The sequence below is a fragment of the Macaca thibetana genome, chromosome 4, assembly GCF_024542745.1.
Source record: "Macaca thibetana thibetana isolate TM-01 chromosome 4, ASM2454274v1, whole genome shotgun sequence".
Taxonomy (NCBI): domain Eukaryota; kingdom Metazoa; phylum Chordata; class Mammalia; order Primates; family Cercopithecidae; genus Macaca; species Macaca thibetana.
The window spans coordinates 26,739,509-26,746,801 of record NC_065581.1 but is presented as its reverse complement, the minus strand read 5'-3'; the positions used below and the strand labels follow the sequence as shown (position 1 = coordinate 26,746,801).

Genomic DNA, 7,293 nt, shown 5'->3' with positions numbered 1-7,293 from the left:
ATTCTGGTCAGATTCTCCGCTTGAGCATCTTGACCTCTTGAGCACTCATCTTTGTACTGAGACCCCGATAGATGCCCAAATGATGCCCTTCCGTAGGAGGGTTTCTTGCTTTGCCCAAAGAGCAATCAATTTTTCAAGCAATTTAGGGCTCTTTCCTCACCCACCGTCTGTGGAAGCCTTAGAGGGAAGCCTGTTCTTCCCAGGAGAAGAATCCTGGTGGGTTCTAACCTCAACCTGTAAGTCCACTAAGCAAGCTCCTACTGAACACCTATGATGCAAGCTCAATCCAAGAGGCCAGCACTCCACAGGGGGAAGGCAACCAAAGCAGTAGCTAATGCTTACTGAGCAGTTCTTACTGATCAGATCCATCTCTAGGTGCTGCGATCCAGCCAGTGAATCCCAGAGTCCTCATTTCCCATGTGAAGAAAGATGATTGAAGGAAGAAGCAGGAGTGGGGAGTGGGGAAGGGGATGGGGAGTGGATAAAGGATGTCTTCAAGGTGACAACTTCTCAGATTCCGCTCCTAAAAGCTTCTGAATGGGCCACCTCCACACTCCCAAGTCCCTTACCGCCTACGGATTCCTTCCCAGTAGACATTGTCACATAACATCTTATGTATTTTTCTTGTTTGCTTCTGCTCTGTTTCTCCCCTCACTCCTATCCACTAGAAGGTAGTTTCACAAAGGTGGGAATATATGTGTTTTTTCACTGTTAAATGGCTGTACCCCAAACAGTCTCTTAACAAGATATGTGCTCGAGAAATACATGTAGGTTAAAAGAAATGACTTCACCCACTCACCTCATAATTACAATTAGGTAACCTTGAGAGCAGGAATTTGGATGAAAAAGTTCCTGTTTCTTCCATCAGCTAGCGAGAAAGACCAATTATATGATATAGCTTGCAGTTTCTTGTGTCATCTATATCCCTTTACCACTCATTTTACACTGACAAGCCAAAAAAAACCCCAAAAAACAAAGAAAACCTAAATCACTTTTCCATTCTAAGCTAACATTGAGTCAGTCTTCAAATTGCTATCTCATAGCATTTGCATTTCATTATTTAGTGCACCCATTTTGTTTCCCTCAACCAAAATAGCAGCAAAAACTGTATCCCCTCTGATGTTCAAACTCAAAACCTTTAGATTTTGAGATTGACGTGTGGCCTCCTGCAGAAAGAAGGCAGTTCTCGCCTAAGAGTTGACATCCCACATGTTATTTCCCAAGCACTGCTGCTTTATCAGTTCCTAACTTTCAAAGAACACAATCAATGGTGCTTGGAAATCACTCTTTATCAGCCAATCCAATCCTGCAACCAAAGAATTTTTTCCTCAGGACAGGCGGAATCTACCCATTTCTAGTATTCACCTAACAATACAACCATCTTGAGGCAAGAGGCCAGGAACAATTGCACCTGTTTTGCTGACTTTTTCCCTCTTGTGGCCCAGTCATCTGGCTTCTCCCTCCTTCAGAGATCTTAGCCACTCTTACACCTCCCATGGTCTCCTTTTTTGAAAAGACACACAGGACATGTTCAGTCCATAATAGTTCACTGACTGACCAACTGAATGAATGAAGGAATGAAAAAATAGTCTTTAAAGGTGTCTCCTGTCCATACTACTTTGTCTTACTCTCTATCTCCACTTGCATCTACATGACTGGAGACAATCCTGCTACAAAAAGCGTAAAGCAAATCATGTATGCCATTCATTATACTGAGAGATTTATTGAGTTTACTTCATATAGTCCAATGGAACTTCACCAACAAAACTATGTGTCCTAATCTGCACTTTCTAGAAGTAATGGAACCTCAGATAAGTTTCGTTTCTAAGGTGCCAGAGCTGCTAAGTATCAAAGCTTGAACGGAGAAGATGTTTTAGATTTTAAAACGTGATTCTTTCTCTGCTCCAGTTCACAATCTTACTGCCTACTCCTCTCCACAGCACCGCATTCATTCACACACCAAATATCTCATTCCCCAAATCCCCTTTACTTACCTTTTGGGCTTCGTTTCCAAGTCAACTTTTGACACATTTTTCTCCTTCAAACACCACATTCAGTGATTTGTCAAAGAGTAAACATTATTCCCGCAAAACATTTTTGAATCTGTCAATTCCTTTCCGTTGATTCAGTACACATTCACAGGGAAGATGCTCTGTGCCAGACACTGTTGTAAGTTCAGGAGATTCTAAAGATTCAAGCAGCCCAGTCCTCAAGAGAAGGCAGGATAAATATGGACAAGGGAAGATACCATTTTAGTCTCCGTGTCATTTACAGCTAAATAACGCTTTCAAAAATGTCGGTTTCAATATATCACTCTTTTGCACTCTGAACATTCCTGATTTCCTAGTTATAACATGATCCTGCTTTTCTTTGATTTTTTTTCCTCTTCTTTCTACCCAAATTGTGATTTTGCTTTAGAAAGTTGATTGATTAGATCCATTGCTGGATGAGTGTTGTTCAGTTCTCAAATGTGTTTACTGGTTTATTATCTGCTGGATCTATCAATTACTGAGAGAGGAGTGTTAACGTCTGCAAATGTAATTGGATTTTTCTGTTTTTATCTGGATTATCCAATTTTGCTTATGAGTTTTGAAGCCCTGTGTCCTTATATGCATTTGGGACATTATTTCTCTGGTGTGTTGACACCTCTAATTATGTAACAGCTTTATCCCTGGAAGTTTTCTACAATTTAAAATCTGGTTTGTCTGATTTGAATATATCCACCACAGCTTTCTTTGAGTAATGCCTAAATGACATGTCTTTTCGCATTCTTTACTTTCAATATGCTATGTAACTTTTAATGTCATATATAAGCATATTACTAGTGACTTTCCTATAGTCAGCATATTCATTTATAACACATTCTGACAATTTCTGGTTTTCAACTCATGGGTTTAGATCATTTACATTTAATGTTTTTATACATAAGTTTTTAGATAGATCCACTGTTTTTCTTTTTGAGGTGGAGTCTTGCTCTTGTCACCCAGGCTGGAGTGCAATGGCACAATCTCCCCTCACTGCAACCTCCGCATCCCAGGTTCAAGTGATTCTCCTGTCTCAGCCTCCCGAGTAGTTGGGATTACAGGCACCCGGCCCCATGCCTGGCTAATTTTTTTGTATTCTTAGTAGAGACAGGGTTTCACCATGCTGGCCAGGCTGGTCTCAATCTCCTGACCTCAGGTGATCCACCTGCCTGGGCCTCCCAAAGTGCTGTTATTACAGGCGTGAGCCACCGCGCCCATAGATCTACTTTTTAATGATCTATTAATCATTTGTTCCCCTTGTCTCAATTCTTGTATGTTCTTGTTCCTAGTTTATTTCAGTTTATTTAAATCTGGTTCGTAAGTGGTCTAGGGATCACCATCCCAGGGGTCTAGGGGTCGCCATAATGGCGCAATCTTGGCGCACTGCAACCTCTGCCTCCCAGGTTCAAGTGATTCTCCTGCCTCAGCCTCCCAAGTAGCTACGACTACAGGTGCCTGGCTAATTTTTGTATTTTTAGTGCAGATGGGGTTCCACCATGTTGGCCAGGCTGGTCTCAAACTCCTGACCTCAGGTGATCCGCCTGCATTGGGCTCCCAAAGTGCTGGGATTACAGGTGTGAGCCACCGCGCCCGGCCTGGGCTTAACTTTTACATTTTATTTTATTTTAAGACAGGGTCTCACTTTATTGCCAGGGCACCGGTGCGATCTCTGTTCACTGCAACCTCCGCCTCCCGGGTCAAGGGATCCTCCCACCTCAGCCTCCTGAGTAGCTGGAACTAGAGATGCATACCACCACACCCGGCTGATTTTTGTATTTTTTTTGTAGAGACAGGGTTTCACTGTGTTGCCCAGGCTGGTCTCAAACTCCTGGCGTCAAGGGATCCGCCCATCTCGGCCTCCCAAAGGGCTGGGATTACAGTAATGAGCCACCACGTCTGGCCTTGGGCTTACCTTTCTAGTCAACCTTGATTCATTGTCTTCCTTCAAACACCACATTCGATGATTTGCCAAATAACGGACACTATTCTTGCACAACTCTTTTGAATCTATCAATCACTATCCACTCATTTAATACATCTTCACTGGGGAGATGCTCTGTGCCAGACACTGTAGTACGGTCAGGTAATTCAGAGGAAGTATAGACACCCCAGACCTCAAAAGAAGACAAGATAAATACAGACAACGGAAGATCCACCTCCAGATTCACCATCGTCAGTCTTTCTGTCATTTCCAGCTAAATAACACCTTCAAAAATGTTTCAAAATAACTAAGTCACTATTTCCAACTCTTTCAGTAATAGCACCCTTCTGTGTGCTGGACCACTCTTAATTTCCTGGTTATAACATGATCTTACTTTTCTTTTAATTTTTGTCTTTGCTTTCTGGCTAAATTTTTATTTTGCGTTATGAAGTTGATTAGATCCATTGGTGGATGGTGTGGTTCAGTTCTCCAACATGTTTGTCGATTTGTTGTCTACTAAGTCTACCAATTACTGAGAGAGGAGTTTTAGTGTCTTCAACTTTAATTGGATGTTGCTATTTTTACCTGGCTTATCTAATTTTGTTTATGTGTTTTGAAAATCTGTGTCCTCATATACATTTGGAACAGTATTACCCGGAGAATGGACAATCGTAGTTATTTAGCAGCCCTCATTATTCCTGAACAGTTTCTCGGCTTTCAAATCTACTTTGTCCGATTTTAATGTAAACATCACAGCTGTCTTTGATTAATGCTTGCATGAGGTATCTCTTCCACTCTTTTCCTTCAATCTGCTATATAACTTTTATTCTTATATATAAGTGTACTGTAGGTGGCTTTCTTATAGTCAGCATATTTATTTTTAATACATTCTGACGATCTCTAGTTTTTAATGAAGTACTTAGATCATTTACATGTAATGCTATTATAGATAAGTTTTTAGATAGATCTGCTATTTAATAATTTATTCACCTTTGTTCCCTCCGTTTTAATTCTTCTATGTTCCCCTTTCTGTCTTGTTTTGGTTTATTTAAATCTGGTTAGTAAGTGGTCTAGGGATTACCATACACATATGTAACTTTTCACAATATACTTAGAAGCAATATTTTACCACTCAAGTTGAATATAGAAACTTCATCAAGAGTTAGGCCCATTATACTTACCCTTTTGTCTTATTTATGTAGTACGTCTACATACAATGACAACTGTTTCTGATAGAGTTACAATTTTCGCTTTCAATCACCAAACATACCTTAAGGAACTCAAGAGAAGAATAAGAGTCTGTTATGTCTACCCAGACATTTTCTATTTCTGCTGTTGTTCCTTCATTGATGACGTTCTAAGTTTCCTTCTGGTATCACTTTTCTCATCTCAAATCTTTGCTAATTATTTTCTAGCATTCTCGCTAAGAATGAGAATGGATTTACTCACCTTCCAATGAGAATGCATTTATTTGCCTTTATGTCTGAAAGATACTTTTGCTCCGCATAGTATTCTGGGTTGATAGGTCTTTTTCTTTTGTTACTTACTAAATACTATGACATTTTTTTTTCTGGCCCCTGTGGTTCCTGAAGAGAAATCTACACTCATTCACATGGTAGTTTCTTTTCCATTTTCCTTTGACCACTTTCAAGATTGTTTTGTGCTTTCCTCGTTTTCAGCAGTTTGATTATGATATGTTTTGCAATGGGTTTCTTTGGGTTTGTCCTGCTTGACCTTTGCCGAACTTTAAAAACCTGGTTTATATCTTTTGAGAAATTGGATACATTTTCAGCCATTAATTCTTCAAAGTTCTATCCCACAAAGTCCTCTTTGTCCTCTTCTTTTCAGATTACAATAATGTGAATGTTAGATTTGTTGTTTTTATTTGTCCCTGAGGCTCTGTTCATTTACAAAAATCCTCCTTTCTCTCTATCATTCAGATTATGTAGGTATTCTTGTTCTGTTTTCAAGTTCGTTGGCTTTTTCTTAGCATCTGCATTCTGTTATTGAGATCATCCAGTTAAGCTTTTTATTTCCCCTAAGAGTTTTGGTTAATACATTTTTTTTTTAATTCTTAAGTTTAAAATTGGTTTTATATATTCCAGATATTTGCTGACACTTTCCAACTTTCCATTCACTTCACGAATGTTATCCCCTAATTCTAGGAGCATTGTTATCATGACTGCTCTAATGTATGCGTCTGATGATTTTGACATCTGTGTCCTCTCAGTATAGTTATTCGAGGAGTCTCTCTGCCATGTGAATTAAGATCTCCCTGATTTTTCGTAATGCTGAATATTTTGGGGCTTGTAACCTGGACTTCTTTGGATTATGTGATGAGACGCTGTGTTTTGTTGAAATCTTAAGAATAATATTGCTATTTTTGTTTTTGCAGACACAAAAATTGCCTTGTATTCAAGTTCCAAGTACCAACCAGCCTTCCATGTGTTGTTGTTTTAAAGATAACCCTATTTGCAAAGCCTTTGCACTGCTGTTCTGAGATCTCCGGAATGTGTGCAACCCAGTGGTCAGTGAGGACTGGAAAGTTGGCCATTGCGCAGTTCAGCTCTCAGGCTCTTTTTTGGTAAGCTGTTTGGGATTAGAGCCACTTATTCACAGCTGGCAGGTGCGTCCACAAGCTCATGAACAACTTTATGGGTTTGCTTTCTATAGTATCTGTCCAGGCACATTCTAGTTACTTGACACATCCTGGTTTCAGTCCCCTGACCTGAAAGCCGGGGTGGTATTTACCCAGGTGGCGCTGCCCTGCACTTTTCACAATTGTCTCACATTTAGGACCAAGCTGCAGGCAGAAACAGGGAGAAAAGAACAGGTGTATATGTCCCTTGGCTTCACAGCTCCTTGAAGAAACAGAAAATGAATTACACAGTAGATCTACACTATACTGAATGCCAGGAGGGAGCCGTCACCAGCCCTGTATTGTTGCTGCTCCTATGTCTTGAACCAAAGCAGCATCCTCCTCTCAGACACTAACTTGGGTTTGGAGATCTGAGTTTTTGGAGACCCAAGGTCCGAATAATAAAGCTTGGAGAATGTGGGCATCGATCCCACTACCTCTTGCATGCTAAGCAAGCGCTCTACCACTTGAGCTAACTCCCCACATCAGGGGAGCTTTATTTATCCTTAGTGGGTGGCATGGAACACAGGTGATTTCAGGGACTTCAGCGCAAAAGCAGGACTCTACTAAGAGCAGATCTTCTCATTGATAGCCCAGGGCAAGGCCCAGTGATAGTCATTCTCTGCAAAGAAGGAGAAAAGGGAAAAAGGAGAAAATCACAAAGGGAAAACACGTGCTTCCAAAATGCCAAGTTTAGGATATTCCGGGAA

At 40.5% G+C, this 7,293-nt stretch overlaps 1 non-coding gene across 1 annotated transcript; it reads right to left on the bottom strand.

Annotated features, from left to right (window-relative positions):
* Positions 1–6,992: 6,992 nt before the first annotated feature.
* On the bottom strand, positions 6,993–7,065 carry TRNAA-AGC (transfer RNA alanine (anticodon AGC)). The gene has a single exon. It is a non-coding gene; the product is annotated as a tRNA-Ala (tRNA).
* Positions 7,066–7,293: the final 228 nt, after the last annotated feature.